At 38.6% G+C, this 25,152-nt stretch overlaps 1 long non-coding RNA gene across 1 annotated transcript in view; it reads right to left on the bottom strand.

Moving 5' to 3' along the window:
- LOC144071757 (uncharacterized) overlaps positions 1-25,152 on the bottom strand; it is a 163,595-nt gene that overhangs the window by 38,917 nt on the left and 99,526 nt on the right. Inside the window, exon 7 of the long non-coding RNA XR_013299723.1 lies at positions 7,803-7,936. This is a non-coding gene — a long non-coding RNA (uncharacterized LOC144071757). The remainder of the gene's footprint in view (positions 1-7,802; positions 7,937-25,152) is intronic.

Genomic DNA, 25,152 nt, shown 5'->3' with positions numbered 1-25,152 from the left:
ATTAATTATTAAAATCTTTGAGGTGTTTTTAAGTTCAGGGGAGATAGGGGGATTTTTTGCACGGCAACGCGCTCGTAACATAACAAACAAATTTAAATGAACTTGGATTACGATGCAGACACTCAAAAATAAGTTTAATCGAACCTTACACTAAAAGTAATTCTAATTTTGTTTTAAATTTTGATACCTTTCTTCTCCCGGGTTGGCTCTTTTTGCCCCGCCTCCACCCTGACTTTTAGTCAATATCGAGGGTTGTTTGAGTTTGTATTCCCTTCAAAATATTACCAAAATGATGCACACACATATCCTCACAATAGGATAAAGCACAACCACTTGCCAACGAGAAGTAGTACACTCCTCTTGTATTAGCAACCGATCCGCCATTCGCATTGTCTAACGGAAAAAAAAAACACTGAAAAAAATGCAACGCTCCGCCCAGTGCTCGTAGAGACATTACACGAGAGAGTTGCGCCCAGAATGTTGTTATGAGCAGCCTCTCGCGTCTGCTGTATGCTCGTATATCAAAATGTGTCTAGTATCTCATGATAAATATTTGCCCGAAATTTTACTCGTATCTCAAATTACTCGTATGTCGTGGCACTCACATGTCAAGGTATCACTGTATTTCAATTGAATTCAATTCTATGTATAACATACCTGTCAACCTTGGCTAATTGCTCCCCTTATTATTGATTGCAATTCCCCTTATTAAGCGATAAAAAAACAAATACGAGGCACATATTTACTCACATAGGGCGCACGTAAAAGTCAAAGACTTTCTCTAAAATGGACGGCTTTCGGACGCGCTATATTTAAATAGTGACAAGGCGGACGGGTGAAAGGGGAGGGCACATGCGCATACCATCCTTAAAGCATGACAATACTATAAGCAGTCAGTGATGACGTTTTCGTCTGCTACCAGTGACCGAGACGATCCGGATTAGAGCCGAAATGGGTAAAACGAGATCGGTTTTACAAAAAAACGTACTTGAAAAATATCCTGTGCAAAAGTTGTTATTTGAAATGATCAAAAAATACGGGAAAACGTATACGTTTACAGGTATGGTATATCCGAGTACTTTATCGATAACGAACACGATAGAAATGGATCTATTCTGATCATGTTTGTTCATTACCACCCTTGTCTTACTTTGAAATCGAGTTGATTGCTCGAGGGTGTGCCTCTTAAATGCAAAACACGGTCTTTAAAGACAATGTCACTGATTTCTTGCGACGTCTATTCGGTGTTGGTGTCAAACCGAATTCACGCGAGGTCGGCATGACGAGTGCAAAGTTGTGATCTGCGTTTCTCTGGAAATGACTGTGATAGAATTTGATTGTAAACACATTATGCAAATCATTGCCCATTGAATGTGAACTGTCAGCATGGTGCGCTGCAGGCAAAATAGCAGAAAGTGACTTTAAGATGACAAAGAACCATTAAGAGTCACGGCTTTTCAGCGCTGCTGGAGAGCTCGTGAGCAAGACGTGGAACCCTGAGGGTGACAGGGATGGGATGCAAGAAGGGTGGGCGGTTGTGGGCTAGTCCTTCTGCCACGCCTGACCTCTGATCCTCCTCCCGGCTTGAAAGAAGTGACAGGAAAGAGAATTTTTGGGGGTCAGCTGAATAGCAGAAATGGCCGGAGGGAATATTGCAAGGCATCAGAATGCCAAATGCCTCGCGTAGAGCGAGAGATGAGAGGAAGTCTGCTGGAATTACAGCTATCATTCTGGGAGTTATGAATGAGGCGGGACAGGTGAAAGTCAGTTTATACAAGGCCAGCTGCTTTGACAGGTGTTCACTGAGCTAAAGCCAAATGACATCATGGTTTTGCCTATCATTACAGCTTCATCGCCACCACATATTGAATATACAGTGGTACCTCAAGATACGAGCTTAATTCGTTGCGGGACTGAGCTCGTATGTCGATTTTCTCGTAACTCAAACAAATGTTTCCCATTGAAATGAGCGAAAAAACAAATTATTTCGTTCCAACCCTCTGAAAAAACAGCAAAAACAGGATATTGGATTGGAAAAAAAATGTTTTATTTCTTCTAATTTGCCATCTATTAACAAAGTAACACAGCTAGTGCTTTAATATTACTAAAATGTGTTTAAGAGTACTAAAATTATACGGATTTTGAAGGGGGGAGAGAGACGGGGGGGGTTCTTTTGGCACGGCAACGCACTCGTAACATAACAAACAAATTTACATGAACTTGGATTACGATGCAGACACTCAAAAATAAGTTTAATCGAACCTAACCCTAAACTTAATTCTAATTTTGTTTGACATTTTGATACCTTTCTTCTCCCGGGTTGGCTCTATTGGCCCCGCCTCCACCCTGACTTTCAGATGCAACCTATCAAGGGTTGTTTGCGTTTGTATTCCCTTCAAAATATTCCCAAAATCATGCACACAAATGTCCTCACAATAGGATAACACACGACCCCTTGCAAACCCTAAGTAGTATATACGCCATTCGCACTGACTAACAGAAGAAGAAAAACTGAAAAAAATGCAACGCTCCGCCCAGTGCTCGCAGAGACATTACAAAGAGGGAGTTGTGACCAGAGACATTACACGAGGGAGTTGCGGGGAGAGAGACAGTGGCCATGATGTTCTTATGAGCAGCATCTCGCGTCCGCTGTCTGCTCGTATATCAAAATTTGTCTCGTATCTCAAGATAAATATTGTATGTCGAGGTACCACTGTACTGTTTAAAAAGGTATGTGGGATTGCCACATTATGACATTTTTAAATACAGTTAACATTCTTGACAGGAAAAATAGGCCTGTAGAATGAGAGCATTTTGATCATTTTGAAGGCCTATAAATAAATGGATATTTAATCTAAAAATATACATATAGTTTCTGATTTATTTATTACATGCTATAGCAGACTGATTTGGTTCACTGAACATACTAAGAAATGGGAAATCAAATCTAATGTTAATATATGTAAATACATTTAAAAGTTATCATGCACAGCAATAGGCTTGACAAATTCTGGATTTACAAAGTACAAAACCATAATGGTCTCATCTGTAGAATCGTCACTTCTGCTTTAGACGCTAAAATCATCTCTTCCACTTTAATCAGACAGTGTTGGTAATAGATCTATCGCAACAAACATTTATGTTTGAACAGGAGAAGCTTCCATCTGTCCTATTTACAATGCGTTGTTATTTTGCAGAGTGCGGTTATGCTATTTCTTTAACCATTTCTGGTGGTGAACATTTTCAAATCTAACCTGAAATTGGCAGATTCCTGCCCTGCATGGTTTCTGACTTTTCTTTCATCCACTAACACAAAAATACTGCATTGTTGATAAGGTTACACTTGCTAAATTTTTAATGACAGCATATAACCAAATGGATTACTGCAGACCACCAAATAGCAGTGTAACCTTTAAAGGGACGCCATGGCCGATTATCGGAAGACACGCTAACGCGAAAGGTGACCGTTGTTCATTTTCTAGCGTGGCTGGATTTCCCTCTTTATGCATTTATTCTTTGTTTTGACTTGTATTAAAACGCCCTTCGACACTGAACAAGATCGGTGGCCTAGAAAATGGATAAATTGATCAAAACACAACACCATGTGACAGCTAAAACAGCGCATTGTTCTCTAACATTCTGTTGCGTGCAATTTAGCCATTGGTCTGGATTAATCCGAACTTCACGTGACATCCAAATGAAAACAATTTCAAAAGAACAAAAAATATTTCCATGTAAGTATAAAATTCAATGTACAAAATCTCTACCATAGCACAGCCTTAGTCGTTAAGTGCTTGTACATCCCTAAAAATAAATAAGATAAATGAGTTGTCAGCCCGAATGAAGCCCGTTTTACGTTACAACATTCGTTTAGATAATGCGACTGATTGGGCATTAGGGCCTAAAAAAAAGGGAGAAAGGAAGGATGACGAAAGAGCCCCGCACTATTCATGTATGCCACCATTGTCCTCGGCAGAAGGTCTTGGAGACGCAAGACAGCCGAGACTTAGCATTTACGTTCTGACAGGAGGATGATGAAAAGGACAGTGGAGAAAGGATTGTTCCTGCCTGAGAATAATGACGGAAGATTCGTCTCTTATTGGGATTAATGTGTCCCGGCGGGAGTTAGCATGGCCGCCGGTGACCTATTGTTCTCAAGGTGTTTCCGGTAATATGCCGCTGATATTAGCCAAAAGTTGGAATTGCATGTGAGGAGAAGCAGAAGCGGCGGCAGAACACGAGAAATGGAAAGTGACACTAACATGAGCAAAGCCAGTCATTTGAAATGCAAGTCAATGAGCATTTTTTCAGAGAATATGGCAAACAATGCTAATTTGAAAGCAAGGGAATAATCATAGTCAATGTTCCCTCTAAGCTGCACCCGTGCGTAATTGTGCACTACGCTCGTCTTTTCTGCACACAGCAAATCATATGGAGCGCACAAAATAAAATCCCTTTTTTAAAAAAATTTATTTATTTATTTTTTTAGCTGTGAGGCCGACGTGCGAACCACTCATAGAGGGAACATTGATCATAATGTTACAAATTTGCCAATTCAGTGGCAAAAGAAAAGCAAGCCAAGATACGTAAAGCCATCTAACATTGGATATTTCCAAACAAGGTACAGATGTGCAAATGCTAAAACCCAAACGCCAATTTAAATGACAATACGGCCAGTGACAAAGTTAGTACCAACCTAGAAATGTATGAGAGCCAAAATTAATTATGAAAACAATGAGCAATCTTACTGAGGTAAACAAATGCCGAGCAATGGTGAGTAAAGCCACAGAGAAATTGCTCATAAAAGACTATAGTGAGACATCTCGGGAATGTATGCAAGTGATGCTAGTGGGTCTAACTATAGAGGTGTGATTTAGGTGTACAATAACACTTCCTGTGAGAGGGATGTAAGATATGCATGAATGTGGGATTAACATTGGTGGGAAAAAAGTGTGATTCTTCATTGTTGCAGGAACAGAAAAGACAAGATATGTTTTTTCAGCTAAAACCAAAGTAATCCAAAAACCATAACAATGGGTCAATTCTATTGATAAAACTGCCATGCAATGACATAAAACTAAAGTATAAATTAGATTGAAGATAGCAACGTAGCTTCCTTGTCTTGTATTCACTTTTGATTTGGTGTCTTTTCGTCGTAAGGTGAGGATAATATTTTAGGAGTTAGTAAATTTGGCAAATAGGTTTGATATTTGGACAAAAACCAAAATGTGAAAATGTGACAAATATTAAGAGATATGAAACCCCACCAAAAAAATAATGTCCACATTTTTGTGGGGTTAAAAACGGAAGTGAACTGAAGCGCAATCAAAGCAAAATAATAAGACTTTCCTACACGATTAATATCCAAGATAGTAGTAGTGTTATAAAATTATTTTAAGGTACACAGAATAAAAACACTATTATATCACAGTAGATAAAACTAATCAAAATCTGGAAGAATCTAGTATGCAGTCCATGAATAAAACAAAGCTACTCATTGTACATGCTTGGGCAATAAAACTATTGGTTACATAAATGCTACAACAACCTTGCATTCCTTTAAAAAATACCACTCTCATTATTATTTGCCATTTTAATACTAACATTGGCAGTGTGAGAACCACCCAAAAAAATAACATTCTTGGCCTGGCTCGGCCCAACAAGCCTTGATCCAAATCTAAAGTGACACCTCATAAACAGGTTGTCAAAAGACTTTACCTTGATTTTGTCTGTCATGTTGTCCATCTGTCCCCCACCCCTCCCAAAAAAGACTTCACTCAATAAATTAATTACCTTCCACGCAGTTGGCTGCTCATGCATGTAGCATCTCCTAATATACCTTTCCAAAACACTCTGGCTGCGGCTACTGTTCCAACGCACCTGGGTGTTTAAAGCCTCATGTTGAATGATCACCGCAATCAAAGCACGTCCAGCTGGTCAATATGGTAATATCTCGAATATCGTGGTTAATGTAAACCAGACAAGTCCGCGAGAATCGAAAAATTGCGAAGTAAGCTCACCCCTATTAAAAAAATAAATACATATTTTTACTTCAGTGCTGAGTCCTAGCAAGACGCAAGTATTTTATTTATTTATTAAGTTCATATAAATGTGAAAATTCACGCTGAAACGGAAGTCATTCTTGCTACTAGGACTACTAGCACTGAAGTAAAAAAATAAATAAAAATTAATCATTAATAGCAGAAAAAAAATCGCAAAGTAGTGAATTCGCGAAGTCGTGATAATCGAGGGATTACTGTAGTCGCCTTCATTTTTTGCGCTATGTGTTCATATGGTGTGAATACATTTACCCAGAGCATTTTCGCTGTTCTTTAAGTGTGTTTTTCCCCACGTAAATCCCTAAAATGCTTGCTAAAAACCTAGCTAAAAAGAAAGTACAGTAATCCCTCATTTTTGGCGGTTAATAGGTACCGAGACTTGCCGCAATAGGCGAATAATATGTTTTATGAATTGAATGCTTTTATGGTCATTATACAAGTATGAGATTTAAAGCTTCACCACAAAGTGCACAAATACAACAACAAACAAATAAGTTAAAAAAATATATTCCGTCGGAAGGTGTCTATTTAATATTATTTGGACTTTTGTCTACAATTTTGACCTGCCTTTTTCCCCCCATTTTATGTTTGTATTATTGTTTTTTCACTCTAAACTTTTTCATATATAGACTTGGCAGATCCAAGACGCGATGTGGTGGTAGTCAATCCGCAAAGTGGCGAGTTTTTCCTTTGTTTTAATTGAATTGAATTCGCTTGCGACGGCCATCAACCTTATCTATACTATTTAGGTCTACAATGTCTTTTCCTGTCTGTGTTTTCGCCTTTCTTGCTAGAGCAACAAAGTGAATTTCCCGAGTATGGGATGAATTAATCTAATGTAATCTATTACTGAGGTATTACTAAGGTCTTGCTAGGTTTGCATTCATATCAAACTCTGAAATATTCACATTGTTAGTGAGCAACACTAATATTCAACTAGAATAAGCAGCCTGTTGGCAGCCGAACTCCATGTTTGCGTGTTGTGCCTTTGAATTATTTTGGAGAAGACCGACTCTGCGATGACCTATAAATTCACGTTGCTCCCTTCCAACCTGCCTCTGTTCAGCCTGAATTATTCAACACCAGGAAGTAGGGGACGCAGTGAGAGGGGACATGAGAGAAGTTGCTTAAATGAGTGATGAAGACTGGACTGGATCATTCCCACTTGCCTGTAGTAGAACTTTATGGGCCGAACTGCAACAGCAGAGTATCCGGGTGTCCTGCTACTTTAAATTACAGCTGCCACCCACACGGGACAATATTTCCTACTGATTGGATGACTCGCGCACACGCACAAAAGGGTCGCCGTGGTGGGATGAAGCGAGCAAATGTGGCGGCGCCCGTGTGGGTGTGAGGCTGATTTATTTTGTCGGAGATGGCGAGGGAAAAATGTTTACGTGTCTTTTGAGTGTGTAAAAAAAGAAAAACGGAAGTAATCTCTGGGTCAAAGATCAAATTGAGATGTTTAAAGTTAATGAGTCATGTTGTAATTGAAATGTTAAAATTTAGTCCCAAAAAATATTGCACATTTGATGCTTAAGCAAACCATTTGTAGCGCAAGCAAGAGATATTTTTTTTAATACCAAAAATAGATTTAAAAAAAAACCTGTTTTGGGCTATTTTTTACAATTGTATTATCATTAATGATTATTTTTACGGTATAGTTACTTAATAAAATGGAGTGATTTTTTTAAAGTAAAAATATAAAAAAAAATCATTTTAATTAATTAAATAATTGCCTACCTTGACCGACGATTGGACGTCCAACTTATTTAAACTGGGAGGACTGGCTGTGAATGGTTATATTTCTGTGCCATTGACTGTGCTAGACGTCCAATCCATTTTCCTTGGGAGGGCCGGCAACGATCACGAGTGCCCTGTGAACATAAAAGTGCAATATAAAATATTAAGAAATACAACAAATAGTCATATTTACAGATTACCAAAATATAACTATAAGCACATGTAATAAGTTAAAAAAATACATTTATTTTTGAAAATGCTCCTTTTTTTTCCAACTTGGAATAAAAACAGAATTTGGCCTAAATTTTTGATGTGCAATTTATTCCATTTTGGTGCAGTATAACACTAAATAAAGCTTCCCCATGTTTGTTTTGGATATTTTGAACAACAATTTCAACAGTCAATACAACAATAGCATTCTGCATTTAAAGGGAATGTGAAGGTGACTCCCATTGTCTGCACATGGATTGAAGAAACCCCACCCAAAGCAGTTCAAAACCCAAACTTTTAAGATGGACACCATGATTTAGCATAATTCATCAAGAAAATGAGTGGAGCCTGACAGCAGAAAATCCAGATGGAGCAAAATGGAGACATGCAAATGAGTATGTCTGAACAGTGCTTCTCATTAATATAACTCACTGTATACATATTTTACACCTAAACGCCTCTCCAGTGAGATTATGGGATGCATCTGATTATTTTAATTACAAGGGAACACGGAGTGAGCAGGGGGAACGGAATGCTTTGAGCCACCATCAACGCGTTTTACGATAAATGAACTAGCAAAGCGGCTTTCCGTTAGCTAATCTTGGTCGCAAATATTCCGATTAGCAATCAGCCTCAAGCTGTGGCCACTTTTTGAACAATTGCATGATGCAGGCAAACATTTTGAGAGCAACTTCAATGCGAGTGAATGACAAACAGGCAGCGTGTCACATTGACATTTGGAAAGGTCACCAGCAGGGGGAGTTAGCGGTGACAGGAAGTCTCTGCAAATGTTATTGCCGCACTTACCTCAGGCTAGCCTGTCTGCATTGTGAAAATATATAAATATATATATAAAAACTAAAAGTCCAACCAGGCTGACCTTTTAGGATGAATACACGGGAGATCATTTTATACGGGTTAAAATCTTGAACGGTAACATAATGTGTGCATCTATTTCGCCGAATAAAACCGAAAGTGAGCGGCGGTGAACATGGGGGATGGAAATGTCAAAAATGATGTCTTATTTCAGTGGAAATAATTAGCTTGCGCCGGCCGTCAAGATTAGACCTTGCAATTTTTGTCTGGCGCCTCACTTGTGTTAGTCCGAGCGCAAAAATGACCAAGAAAGCTCGTGGAAATCCAATTATTGGAATTAGATTAAGTGGGTGGAGTTACTTCAACAGCGCTTTGATTTCCTCGTCCACTCTACCTCCACCCACACATTAAAGATGTCGTTCAGTCCATCTCTCAACCTTGAAAATGTATCAGGTCGGCCTGGAAAGGTCTTAAGGACAAAATTTGTCGTCTGAGGTGTTGCTACTGTAAATATTGACATTTTAAAGGTATCCATTAAATAGAAAGGAGTGTAAAGGGTGTAAAAAATGGCATTTACACAATGACAAATGAATGAATAAGTGTTAGGTTGACAAATGACCAATCATCTGTTTTCGTCCTGAGGAAGAAAATCATGTACAGCAACGGATGAGCTTGAATGAAATTAGTTTGTCACTTTAATTGATTTAGATTCTATTTCCGCCGTGGTAAGTAAACAACTTTTCGCCCCCACGTTATTTACGTTGAATAAAAACAGGTTGTTTTTACAGTCAGGGCAGTTTGTGACTAGCGATAAACACAAATGTGAACCTAGGAGGAGGGAAGATTTACCCATTTAGCAAATTAATATATTATATTTTAGCGCAGGGTTCTGAAAGGTGCGGCCCGGGGGCCAATTGAGGACCATGGGAGAATATATTGCTTAAATTAGACAAGTATAGTATTAGTGAAACCATGGCATATTCTGGTAAGGTCAATATAAGGTATGTAATTTTGAATAAAATATTAGAGAAACAGTGGGATGTTCTGAGATTGAGGGTTTAATATCCAGTTTCAATTTTTTTTAGGTTAGGTTAGAATAGACTATTTCATCCCGTATTCTGGAATTTTCTTGGTTTAAACGAATAATAAAATGAATAATAAGAAATAACTTTTGTCTTATCTCCTCATAAATGAACATAAAACAGCATAAATATTTTTAACAAAGTTTGGTGCTTAGCTAAAATGAATTAGCAACATTACACCCTATTTTAAGGACATTTTTATTTAGCCATGACTCGGTTTCCAGGGTCCAAAAACTGTATTTAAGACCCCTAACTGAGGTTTTTTTTGCTGCTGCAATATAAGAGATTAAATATCCCAGTATCTATTTTTTTTGACAGAACATTCTTTTATTTTTCGCTGTTGATGTTCAACGCTCGTAACAAGTTGTCAGTTTCTTAAAACGTGTCAACAGAATCTGACAACAAAATGCGCCCAGTATCACTTGCCGTTCCGACATTTCTACAACCTTTGCACTTTTCATGGAAACGACCCTCAGTGACCGAGTCTGGACGCCATCGCGAGTCAGAGTCGGAATTGTCATCGCTCATTTTCAAGGGTGGCATTGTTGACCCCTGACACAAACTACATGGCATAGTCCTGGCGGTGACATTTAAAGCAGCCTGTGGCGAGAGAGGAAAGAGGAGGAAGTAAACAAAGAATGAAGATGAGAGATGAAGAGCTGGAAAGAGTGAGTCTTCTTCAAAAAGGTTTCATAAAGTCCAAATGGAAGTTGACTATGGCATTTGTGCTTATTGTGGCGACTTTTTTTAACTGTGCTGTGTGTGAAAGGACAGCACAGATAGTGTTGCTAACTTGGAAAGGTGAAACTGTGCTTTTTCATTTGCGTCGCTACTTTTCTGCAGTGGCCCATTTATTGGCTACTCTCGGTTTTCATTTTGCGACAGTTCTTTCAAGGCAGTTTTTAAAATTTTGTGGCCAATTGCAGCCAATGAAATTTGAAGCAAATACTATTTGGGCCTTTGCTTTAAATAACTATAGTATTGTATGTAGTAGTAATAATAGGGGTGATCTTACTTTGCGTTTATTGGATTATTGCGGCCAAGTCTGGTCTACAATATCCGCGATATTTGAGGGATTACTGTAATTCATTTTGGGGAAGGTCTTTCAGTCCCATAGGAAACTATATATATATATATATATATATATATATATATATATATATATATATATATATATATATATATATATACATACACATATACACACACGTGCACACTCGCACACGCGCACACACATTCATATATATATATATATATATATATACATATACACATATATATATACATATATACATATACATATATATACATATATACATATACGTATATATATATGTGTATACACATACATATACACATACATGTATATACATATATATATACATGTGTATATATGTGTGTATGTGTGTATATATATGTGTATATATGTGTATGTGTGTGTATATGTGTGTATGTGTGTATATACGTGTGTATATATATGTGTGTGTGTGTATATATATGTGTGTATATATATACGTGTATATGTGTGTGTATATATGTGTGTATATATGTGTGTATATGTGTGTGTATATGTGTGTGTATATACATGTATATATGTGTATATATAAGTGTATATATGTGTATATATGTGTATCTATATATATATATAGATGTGTATATATATACATGTGTATATATATGTGTATATGTGTGTGTATATATATACATATGTATATATATACACATCTATATATATATAGATACACACAACACAAAACCTTTCTTAATTGTGCAAGTAAAATGTAAAACCCAAATCATTAAAAAAAATAGACTTCACTCCCTTTATTAAAATTGAAAGACTAAAGTAACTACATTGATCGCCAAAGTTCAATAAAAGCCAAAAATTAATGCTTTTTAGTGTCATAATTATAAAAAAAAAGTCCCCGAGACTCCCCCGCAGGATCCCGAGAACCTTGATTAATGAATCCTCATCTAATAATGGCTGTAATGAATCCAGATAGTAGGTGTGCTTCAACCTTCGGGGAGAAGGTCATTAACAACACCTCTGGGGGGCTGTGTAATTAGACGCTTAGTTAATATTCGGTAAGTACCAAGAGATTTAATAGAGATTGAAGCTTGAAGCATTTTCTCTTGCTACTCTGACTCTATATCTTTCTATATCTCCTAACTTGTCATTACTGGAGAAAAGCTGCACCAACTAGAATGAGGCGGCTCGGCCTGTTATCCAAGGCTAATATTAGCGTTAGCCTGGCAAATGACGGCGCGCAGCTTGTCGCTCAGATGTCTTTTTCAAAAGATGACACGCCTGGCTAGGACCTCATTGCTGCCATCTTAATTCTGTGTGAACCATCTAAAATAGACCACCGCCACAACACTCTAATTGTCCCGCCCCCCCTCGCCGCCATGCGCGTATAAGCCAAGACCACCCGGTTCATTGCGACATCCATCTTTTAAGTTCTTCAAAGTTCTCTATCAGGGCGCATGCCGGAGGGACGCCTGACTGCAGGCTGGCTGACCCACATATTCTGCATAGCCATCTTTATTCCACTTTTCTCTTTCCATTTAGCAGAGCTTCCCTCCTCATTTCGGAGGCGCTATCTCGCGGCTCATCCATCACTCCACGGCCTCCAGCTTCATTTTCCAAGCCCTTGCCTGCAGTATTTGCTCTTTTTTTTTTCTTCCTCTGAGAAAGACAATGTTTTAGTGAACTATAATTCCGAATGATGGAAAAATGGGGGAAAGGTTCTGGGTATTGTGGCTTTAGTACAAGGGTGTCAGACTCGGGTTGGTTCGCGGGCCGCATTAATGTCAACTCTATTTGATGTGGGCCGGACCATTTTAGATATAATTTTTAGGTTTTTTTTTTAATAAATGGATTAAATGAACTGGATCAAAAGCCCTGAATATTCAGTTCTTTTATGGATCTAAAACAATGTTTATTTGAGCTTTTTTTCTTAGTAAGGGAAAATAGAAAATATTTTTATATATTTTTCGATTTTACAAAAGGATTTTTGAACTAAAAACACAGAAAAAAATGGATTAAAATAATTTCAATTATTGATTTAAAAGGGGGAAAATCTGTAAATATGATATATATATTTATATATATATATATATATATATATATATATATATATATATATATATATATATATATATATATATATATATAATCTTCATTTTAATATTTGATCGTAAAACAGAAGGTCGGCACTCATGATTTACTTTACCGGGCCACACAAAATGATGCGGCGGGCCAGATTTGGCCCCCGAGACGCCACTTTGACACCTGTGCTTTAGCATAAAGGTTTGCAATGGTGCGTAAGAAAGAAAGGGAAACTTTTTTTGTTAGTTTCATTGTAAAAATATATATCTAAATTCAGCTCATGTTGCATTAAGGCTGGGAAATCTGGCCCAAAAAGAATCCTGCAATCTTGTTTTTTGTACATATATTCTTTAGGATTGTTTTTCTCGCATTTACACCCTATTTGTCGCTCAAAAAATGCTGATTGAATCGAGGGTACGGCTTATATGCAGACAAATTAGACCCGACATGCACGAAACGGCAAGGTGACAAAGACGAAACGCCATAACGCAAGACAATACGGCCGATACGGTCAATAAAAAAACTAAAGCGTATCTTGCATAGAATGTGAAAAAACTCACCTAGTATGATAAACTAGACCACTACAGACAAGATTTTCCCTTCAAAGTACCATATTTGTACTCCCACCCTATTAAAACTACAAATATGGAGGTGAAAATTGAGAATGAGGGGACGGCTTATACGAGAGAAATTGTAAAATTCAACGATTTTAAAGCAATTTTAAGCCTGCGGCTTATACGCGATAGCGACTAATATGCGATAAAATACGGTATATCTAAAAAAAAGAAAACATCCAAATATAGGTCATGTTAAAAATGTAATAAAATCAAATAAAATGGGTTTCTATGTTGTTTCATCATTCAATGTTGTTTACAAAGTAGTATTCAGGTAGAAGGTGCTCAAATATTTATATGTATTTGATAGGCTTTAGGTCACTATGTGTATGGTTTTCTTCACTATTTGTCTGTAAATGTACTATCCAATGCCCAGTATGAAGCATCAAATATGATTTTTGTGGATCCTATTGGCTCAATCACATCACGTCCATCCTGCCGTCCTTCACTGACTCCCTAGTCCTCTTTAGATTCAGTCCAAAATTGCAACAGTCACTTATAAAGCCCACAATGGTCAAGAATCGCCAGCCTACTCTATTATTTCTAGTTCTGGTATCAGTTTATGATCCAGTTAAGTCACTGCGGTCCGCTTTCTGCCTATTACTTTCTGTCCCTCTGATGGGACTAAAAACTAAAAGCCAATAGAAATCCTGCAGCCGGATGCCTGCCAATTTTTGCTGACAATACAAAAGGATGGACGAACAGATTGAGTGTTGGAAAAATCGATGGTTGGATTGACGGATGAAGGAATTTGATGATGTCCACGTGGAAAGTGATGTCGAATATGGGATACATGGCGGAAGAATGTTAGCCTGGGGCTCCGAAAAGTAGGGACAACCACCTTTCAGCAAAGTCGCCCACTCAATTTAACAGAAAGAGCGAACTACACAACTCCCGTGTAGGAAATTTCCACCCCGAAGGCCACTTTGTCAGGAGCTGCCGCCTCAGCGACTCCAGTTAGTTCTGGTACTGGTCAGCCCTGAATGTGATGGAAAGTGGCATGTGTCACTTCAGAACAGTCCAAGTTCAAGTAAACAAATGACACTAGCGGATGCATTTCATGCACCCCTGCCTTTCAACCTTTTGGCTGTGCTTTTTTTTCTTTCTTTTCGACTAAAACTAAACTTAATGAAAGGAGAACCTCGAAAACCAGCTGAAACCAGGAGAGGAAGACAAGAACAGGACAGAAATGAATAGCAAGGTTTTTTAGGATGGACTGTACAAACCATTGTGGTTTTCGTCTAAACGAAACGTATTAGCCTTAGTTATATTTTTTAGTCATTTCAAAATGTGTTCAGTATTGGTCTAGTTTTTGTCGACGGATACTCCAAGTTTTTATGTATTTTTAATTGACAAATACAAAGTTTTTCTGTAGAAATTATAAAGTCTTAGTCTAAAAAAAAGTAGTGTTCAACAATTCCGTATTAACAGATGAGTACAAGTTTAAGACAGTCCAAATAGGGGTTCAAATACGTCTTGCGAAATAAAATACACCCAAATCTAACATCATTAAGTTAGCTCATTAATATGCAAAATCCACACCTATTATGATATATATAACAGAAATTACGTAGCATTTTCCTCTTATCAGATGGAAATTTCCAATCATTCCGTTGTGGTACCGTCAACCAAGACTTGATAACTCGTCATCAATACGTCATAAAAAAGACAAAGAAATATTTTAGTTATCGCCATGGTTGACGAAAACTTAAGTGATACACATAGAGTAGTGATATACTGAAATCTCATCAATTCAGGCAGTCTTTCTGTGAGTAGTGCATTCGTACAAATGGTATACATGGCCTTTGCTACGCTGCTGGCTTTTAATTAGGGCCATCTTCTCCTCAAACTTAAACTCCTCCACGGCCCATTAAGGCTAAATAACATGGAGTTCTGCTAGTTAAAGGCTTTGCTTACAAGCAGTTGCAGTGTGCTGGACCTGACCGGCACATTACCAAATGATGATTGGATTATGGATCACGTCTAACTAGAGGCTCTGTGAAGTCAGACGTTGCATTTGTGTTGAGCGGAATATTGAACTTTCATCTCTCAACTTTTGCATCTTTACAATTATTGAAAAGGCTTTTTCAAGTGCTTCAAATGGACTCAGTTGTCAGTTATTTTGCATTTCCAAGCCATTGTATTTGTCGCTCCAAAAATGATGACTGAATCGAGGGTACGGCTTATATGCGCACAAATTAGACTTGACATGCTCGAAACTGCAATGTGACAAGAAACACCGAAACGCAAGACAATAGAGAAAAGATGAACAGATAAAACGCTAAACAAAATTTATTTTGACGTCTATGAATTAAAATTCAAGAAAAAAATAATCTCGCATAAAACGTGAAAATACTCACTTATATCTGCAATTGCTCGCTCAGGGCGCCGACATCTTACCTAGGGACGACAAACTAGACCGCTACGGACACACTTCCTGGTTGTACTGATCACATGACTTCCTTTTTCAATTTGTCTACGTGCGGGCAACACCCTTTCGAAAAGTGCAATCCAGCAGATGATCCATTCGATTCATACATGATCTCAGAAATACTACGTGCGATGATTTTTCTTAAGATTTTCCCTTCAAAGTAAAACACCTATCACTCCCTATTAAAACCATGAATATGGAGGTGAAAATTGTGGATCAGGGGGCGTCTTATACGAGAGAATTTGTAAAATTGAACAATTTTAAGGCAATTTTAAGGGCACTGCTTGTTCGCGGAGTCGGCTAATATGCAAGAAAATACGGTATATGTCCTCCTTTTTGGAGTTGGACTTGAGCGCAACATGTGTTTTGCAAGATTTTGCTACATAAACAGCAGCTACAGGTAGTAATAGGCACTTGGGGAAATTGCTATTTTACCTTAACATTTGATATGCTGCCAACTTGTAAGCACCACTGCCAGAGACTAGTCATTTCCTGTTGACGGCGTGAGGCAGCCAATACAATTTGACTGAGGTGCTGGCAGTTATAAATCGATGGCTTGCAGGCCTCCCAGTCAAGGTAGATTGAATGATTCTCGTCGTCAAATGGCAGCTAATGAGTGAATACTTAAAAATGGAATCGAAAACATTTTAAAAACCCGATCTTTGTAATCCGATCTTTTGAAAATGACATGATCTGGCATCATCGGATCAGGGGACATCCCAATATTTATAGTATTAAGACACATAAAATATATCCTTCCTTTATATTTGTATATCTAGATTTATATATGGACACACAATAATTATTTTTTTTGTCCTGCAAGCGCGTGGCTGCCAAGAGTTGATCTGAACACCAGCCATGATTGCGATGGGTTGCCAGATATGGAATGATGCTGATTCAAGAAGCACATGATTGTCTTGTCACGTCATTTCTTTTTATCGGAGAGCCGCCGTGGATCATTCGGCGCCATAAATGTCACGCCAACTGTCTTAACTTAATGCAATTATTCTTTATTTCATTCTGTTTTATGGACTTTTGGCATGCATTTCATATCCTACTGTCCTCTCACTGCCTCAGCTAATATAAACAATATTGGCACATATTTCTTGTGCGCTGTCAACAGTATTCACACATACAATACGTATTTACAGATTTTTTTTCCTAAAACAGACTTTAAACCAGCATTTCAGCAAATCCCCTTTAGGAATTGGCCTGGTAATGGTATTCTTTCATTAATCAACAAATCCCTGTAGGGAAACTGTATTCAGTGCTTATCCCGGGGTTGGCTGCCATTGATGGTGACAGATTTAATTTGGGGAATGAAGGAATTACAGGGGAGGTCATTCGTTAAGCAAATACTAACGGAATGAAGTTCGACTGTTGAGTTTGCTTGAGTCTCAGCACATATCTTAACTCGTCTCAGGGAATTACGCAAATCTTAAAATAAAAGAAAAGTCGGCGGCACTTGGAATGATCGAGGCGACTTCCTGAGATGCTCATCACAGGAGGACCACCCGGACAGGGCAAGACCGCCTAATTTGATCATGCAGGGTTTTTTTTTATTTTTGCACCACATCGTTGATCATTACGTCGATCAAGGTACCATTGGTAGATTGCCTGAGAGGAAGATATCATCCAGTCGGTTAGCATCTTTCGGGCCTGAACAATAATTCGTTTGTACCGCGACATCGCAATGTGCCCACCGCAATACAATTATTTTTGACATTAGATTAGATAACTTTATTCATCCCGTAGTCGGGAAATTTCATTGTCACAGTAGCAAGAGGGTGAGAATACAGACACAGGAAAATACATTTTGGACGCAAATAAATAGGTACTAAATAAGTTAATAAATAAATAAGCGTGTTGCTGAAAAAAATGTATGTGGGTATGGGTATGTATGTGTCATTCATTTGATGTTTAACAGATAAACAAACTTGCCGCATGTATGCTTCATTTCGACTCCCTTAGTTTGTCTACTGCCCTCCCTCCGAACTCAGTGCCGAGTAATAATTAATCTGGTTTTCCTGGTCCGCATTTGGGGTCCTGTTAAGCAACCCCGATTTCAAGTAGAAGCTAAAGCAAATATGCAAAAAATAAACAGAGCAAAGCTCTCCTCCTATTTTAAACATTAAGAAATTGCTTTTCCGAAGAGTATACATGGGGTCGTTAACCCACAGCATAGCAGAAGGCATAAAAACCAATTTAAAAAAAACGCCTTCATATTGCCACGATAGTGCAATGCCATTTTCAATCTGATGTCAAGTGACAGTGCAGTTATATCATGGCGTGCTGACCTTAGCTTGACTTCCCCTTCAAGATGATTTTACATGCACTTGTTAGGGGAGACCAAACAAAAGTGTATTTTTTTTTAGGGTGGCGGGGGATGCTCTGTGTTTGCGCTTCTATTAATGCAGGGTGCTGAAGCGTGACTTATTACGATTCCTGTCTCACACCACTTTGGTGCACTCTGGCTATGTTGAACGTGTGGCGCATTCATGCAAAAGTCACACAGGGGTTGCTTCAAGCAATTGAAGCATGTCTCCCAGGAATGTAAAACATGCCTGTCATGTAGTCACACACATGCTTCCCTTAACCGTCCACTCATGTTTAGAAACAAGTACACCGAAGTGACTTTGTGGCAAACTCAGGTGCTTCCGGACAGAATAAATACTGTATTTGTGCATTTGAAAGTGAATGCTATTCAAGTTTGGAGCGAGTTGAAGGAGTTCTTTTCCGGGAAGCTTTTTTCTGTTATGTTTTAAATAGAATTTATCACGAGAATAATCGAGATTATTACCCATAGTAGCTTGAAGGTAGACAAATGTCCACCGGTCTGGTTTGAATTGATAAGATCGAGCAGTTTTTAACCTGGCAGTTCAGAATTTTGGGCGGAGCTAAAACTAATTTAGATGACGCAATTGGGCCTATGGCCCTGAAAATTCAGTTTTTTATAGATCTAAAACAATGTTTATTTTAGCTTTTTTTTAATATATATATTTTTAGATTTTACCAAATGATTTTTGTGAACTAAAACACAGAAAAAAAAAATTAAAAAATTACAATTATTGATTTAAAAGGGGGGAAAATAGGGAAATGTAATATACACATATACTCTTCATTTTAATTTGATCCTAAAACAGAAAGTCGGCACTCATGATTTCCTTTCCCGGGCCACACAAAATGATGCGGCGGGCCAGATTTGGCCCCCAGGCCGCCACTTTGACACGTGCGGTAGACCTACTTTAGAATTTCTTGGTTTAGCGCTAAGGTCAGGAATACTACTTTTCAGATTTGCAAAATTAGCAAAATAAGTTCTTATTCGTTTGCAAATGTAATTAGTCACAAAATGTCTGCCACAAATTTCAGTGAAATGATGATTTTACCAGAACGAAAGATCCTGCTGTTTAGGCCTTCATGCTAATTCTAAATAAAAATAATATTACCTACATTTAATAATAAGCCTATTCAGTGCAAGTACTCCGAACGAAATCTGCTTTGAAAAAGACAAGTGTTTGTGTACATGCAAGGACACCCTTAATTAAAAAAGAACCCGTTTTAACTGACATTTTTGAAGAAACTGATTAGTAACAGGTCAACTAGATTTTTTTTCAAGATGGTTCACTACGTGATACAAAAAAAAATAAGAAAAGCCTTGATTCATCCTTTGTGAATTGACGATGAACCTGACTGGACACAACAGTTTTACATTGGTGGAAGATTCACCCTTTTTAACTACAGGGTCTGGTAATATTGTTGGGATGATGTCTTTTAATCACTCCAAATTTTCTTCTATAAAGCACATAAAAGTTCTAAAGGCCTACTCCGCACATCAGTATTTCCAACTAAAGACTGTGACAAAACTCTTGTTCGTTCACTCAGATAATTCCGGGCAGCGTCAGCCTAAAATCCTGCCAAATTCAAGCCTTTCACTAAAAAGCAGTCCTATAAAAACCGCCATACGCAATTCGGCCTTCGGTAGTTCATTTGGCAGTCGCACAGAAATATTTCAACCCTTTATGATGGACTGAAACTGTTAAATTAACCAACACGGTCTAGAAAAAAACATGAAGACTGTCTCGACGCAATAGATTTGACTTGTTATCCTAAGTACAGCAGGCATGAACATTAAATGCTTCTCACATAACATTTCCATTGTTTCCATTCCTGTTTACATAAACGACAAATCGCGTACAAATGATGTACCTTCACTTACGCTAGCTACTCTTGCCGCTTACTCAGCATGATGCATGTTCTCCACAAGCGGCAGTGGCATGGTAACTGCGAGGGGCGGGGTTTAATTAGATTACCGACGGCCACAGCGCCACATGGCACCCGTGTGCTTCCAGGAAGTAAATTGTCGCAACCCAGTAGTCCCTTCCCTCGGGGTATTTATTTATTATTTATTGTCAGAGACGAAGCATCCATTTGTACTTTCAATTATTGCATAATGAAGAAGGATGAAGGACGCAAAGCCAAAGCAGTAAGCGGCATCCATTGGAATTCTCAAACATTTCACACTTAACAAACGACTTGAACATTATAAAGTTTGAAAAGTCTGTACTTCCTGTTCCAGGCGGCATATCGTTACATTTTGCCACCTTTGATTAATCCTTTTCATCACATACGCCTACTCCGTAAAACCAGTTGACTCAGTAGTTAAACGATCATATTGGTGTGACGATAAATTTGAGCTCTGACATTTTAAAAAGATATCGGAGGGGGGGGATCAGATTGTAGTGACCACTCTGAGCATTTTCTCAGCCGTGGGCGCCGCTATGTGTGATTCAAAAATGACTCAGCAAACACTTGGACATGAGCGAGCAAATTACGTGCAAGAAGATTTCTGATGAGTTTCCGCTTTCTCGGCTTGTCTTCCGGAAAGAAATTCTTCAACTGAGATGAGGTATAAACATGCAAAGATTGAGACGTCAAAGATAGAGTTTCGCTATTGGCACTCTTTGGACTGGCATCCAACAGAAGATAATGAGAAGAATGTTTTGATGTAAAAGAAAAAAATAATATTGATTTTTTCAGACGTTATCAGACAGGAGGTAAACAAGGCTGCTATTTTTGATTTTTTTTTTTTGGACCAGCCTTGTTTGTCTAACCTGCCAATTTATTATCCAACATTTGAGGCCGGCACTTCCAACTAACTATAAAAATGACCCAAAATGTGTTGTCTACGTATATGTGGATCTCATATTAGGTCTAAAAAATATTTTGAGAAACCATTGTTTATTTTTTATGAATGAAGGAAAGAGTGACTTCTGTCTAAAACTGTGCTACGTGTGTATGTGTGTCTAGTACAGGGATGGGCAAACTTTTTGACTTGCGGGCCAGAATGGATACTAAAATTTGACAGAGGGTCCGGGCCAGGAGCATTTGGACACGCAATGTAATTTATCAAACCTGGGGATTGAAATGTAAGAAAAAAGACAATTGAAGGTGAAAATTTATTTTTCAACATTAAGAACATATTATTATTCAACGAAAGAAAGCAGTCTTTAAATTGAGAGTGATGAGCGGCATGTTAATTAAGCTACTGTACTGCTGCAGTAAAAATATTTTGTTCTTCACTCTTTTTTAAACACTTTTCTTTTCTTTGATCTGCTCATTTTTACCGAATGGGGAAAATGGCAGTTGGAAAGTTACACTTCAACAAAAGGTCTAGACTCGTGTGCGGTCGATTGGTCGCCGGTCTTTTGGTCGCAGTCTTTTGGTCGCCCCGACCGCGAAAACGGGCGACCAAAAGACCGGCGACCAAAAGACCGACGACCAAAAGAGCAGCGACAAAACAAGGTAAAACAACACGGTCTACGCATCAATCAAAGCCAACAATGACCTTGAGCAGTTTCACTGAGCCGATGTGTGAGTGTAGAAGATGTATGTACATGCGTTGTCCCTTTAAGAAGCTACGTCAGTCAGGGTCTTAACAAGTTCTCCAACAAAAAACAATAAAAGTACGGGAAATTTGGACCTTTTCTTTAGCCTGATAATTACTAGGGCATTAAGTATGACTAATTAGTAATTCAAAGTTTGTATTTAGGGAATTTGAGCAACGATTTAAATGGTCATTATCAATAACCTTCTGGGCGACCAAAAGACCGGCGACCAAAAGACCGGCGACCAATCGACCGTCTAACTATAGACTAGTGCGCCAACTATCGGGGAAACGAGGGAATTGCAGGGAAAGGGAAATGAATGAGGTCATTGATTTTTACTATAATTTGGACGTCGCCGGGCCAGATTAAAAAGCCTAACGGGCCGTATATGGCCCGCAGGCCGTAGTTTGCCCATGCTAGTATGTGTCATCGTTTATCTTCAACCTACACAAGGGACTAAAGATGGAAATTAGCCCTCGGCTACAATCTTACATATTTACATATATATATATATATATATATATATATATATATATATATATATATATATATATATATATATATATATATATGTTCATTAACATGAATAGATTATGTGCTGTCCCTTATTAAATAGATACAACTCAAACTCAAGCCTAGCAACATCAATGGCAGCTAACGAGTTAAATGAGTGCCCTATATAGAAGTTGACAAACTTTTTTTACCACAAATACTCCAACGTCATTTGCCAAGAATACCTCTGTGACAGTCATTTTCTTTTCTTTATTAAAAATACACCACGAAAAGGTTAAAAGACTTAAAATCGAACGGCATGGGGATAAAAGCTTGATGGTGGCATTTTGAATCCACTGCTGTACAAATAAAAGCCAGTAAACACAGACCCGAGTGACTCCAAAACAATAGAAAGCTATTCAGACATGCAGACTTGAGAGTTTTATTCCCGTCACAGGATTTGTTGTTCTACCGCTGACCCATGGTATCCGAAGAAAAAAAAATGTCACGGTTCGCCAAGTACTTGGAGATAAAAGTCGTGTAGGTGCTGTGCTGAGTAACAAAAAAAAAAACTAAATTACAATACGTGCTGAGGAGAAGTGACATAATGAGGCTACCGTGCAATTTTGGCTGCTGGAGCGTCGCCGACCAAGTGCGCCCCGTGTTTAGTCGCCACGACAGGCTCAGTGGTTTCCAAAAGCCTGGTGTACCCAAAACTGTATCCTAATATGCATCCCGAATTATTTGTTGACGCTTCCGAAAGAACGCAGCCACATTTGACTACAAGAGGGTTGTTTCACTGGGGAGATGACTCACTCCCTTTATGAATCACTTTGTCTCAGCTCAAGATAGCGTCAGATTCACTGGAAACAGAATAGAACAATCGATGCCGTGGCTTCAGTTTGTGCCAGCAAGCACATGTCTTCCCTTATTGATGCATTTATTGAGCAGCATTGGACAGCTCGGTGCTTCTGCGAGTCGTCATCAGTATCCACAAGGCAGGGCTCGAAATTCCCATGTCATCTTGAAATGTCTGGGTGTCGACGCAAGATTCTTATTGATTCGGAATATCTCTTACAAAAGATGGCCATGTTGGAGAGGTCATATCTAAAAGCCTTTGGTTCTACCATTCGTGTTACGATCGAGACGTCGTGGCGCGATCGGAGGGATTTGGACCCAGTAGCGGGGAAGCAGGAGGGGACGAGACGAACTGTGCTCATGATAATAACTTTAATGACTCAAAAAGCCTTACAAAATAACAAGGACTTGTACATCCCAAAACGAAACAAAACCGGAGCATAGAGAACAGTACCTTTGCAGCGATTTATGCAGTATCACGCAGGACGATCCGACAATGACTACCACTTCTGTGGTGTTTAAATACACACATCAGGAAGTAATCATGAATCACTCGCAGGTGCTCGAACCCAACGGCAAGCCAGGAGGGACAAACGAGCTGCTGCTGACAATTCGGAGGATTTCAACAACGTAGGAAGTCAATTTACTGGATTCTCGGCCTCCATCGTCGACCTTGATTAGTGCCACCTGCTTCGTCCGCCATTCTTGAGCAACAGCTCCTCCAAATGGAATTGTCATCCAACCCCACACACTTGACCCCACAACTTCCCTCGTCTACGACTCCCACACAGAAACAATTTTGACAACTTCCCTCAACTGTCTTAGACTGAGACTGACAAAAAAACTGAATGGCCTTCAGCAACCACTTTTGAAAACTGGCCTCCACCAACCCTGACTGACCCCTGCGACCTCCATTCCTGAAAACCATTTACAATCGATGGACCGGAACCCTCCCCCAAACCCCACCCACCCCCAATTACCTCCCTAGACTGACAGTCTTGACCACTACCCTTGCCCTTAAAAAAACATTTGACTTCCACCCCTGACCATCACTTTTTCATGCATTTTTTTGACTCCCTAATCAGCCAACCATGAACTGCCACTTTTGACAACCACCCGCAACCTTTGATCCCAAACTCTAAACTGCTCACATAGACTTACCGACTTCAAACTGTACCCAAGACTCCTGCGTTGGAATTTTACATCACCTTCAACCATTGCCATGTTCAACATCGACTATTAACTTTCACCTTCAAGCGAAACACTGAACTATTTTTCCCCAACTGGTGCTTTCAACCCACTCAAACCTTTGCCAGATGTTACCAGCCCGTACCACTTTTAGCTCTGTATTATAGGGCAAGTACCGTATTTTCTCACATATATGCCGTATTTGTCACTCAAAAAAATGATGACTGAATGCAGGGTACGGCTTATATGCGCACAAATTAGACTTGACATGCACGAAACGCCATAACGCAAGACAATGTGTTTACGTGCAGGCAATCTTTTCGATTCATTCAGAATCTCAGAAATACCACGTGTGATGATGTTTCTTAAGATTTTCCTTTCAAAGTAACACATTTGTACTCCTTATTAAATTAAAACATGAATATGGAGGTGAAAATTGTGAATCAGGGGCATCTTATAAGAGGGAAATTGTAAAATTCAACAATTTTAAGGTCATTTTAAGGGTGCGGCTTATACGCGAAGGCGGCTAATATGCGAGAAAATACGGTAACTATTTCTGGTCTGTTTTTTTTTCAAACTCTAGATCATATAGGCCACAATATTAGCATTAGGAGTGCATGTGTGAGCAATATGAAGACATTACGTGTGTAGCTTGGCTACTACAACAT

The sequence above is a fragment of the Stigmatopora argus genome, chromosome 3 (genome assembly GCF_051989625.1).
Source record: "Stigmatopora argus isolate UIUO_Sarg chromosome 3, RoL_Sarg_1.0, whole genome shotgun sequence".
NCBI lineage: Eukaryota > Metazoa > Chordata > Actinopteri > Syngnathiformes > Syngnathidae > Stigmatopora > Stigmatopora argus.
The sequence above is the reverse complement of the archived record's forward strand: the minus strand, read 5'-3'. Positions and strand labels throughout refer to the sequence as shown.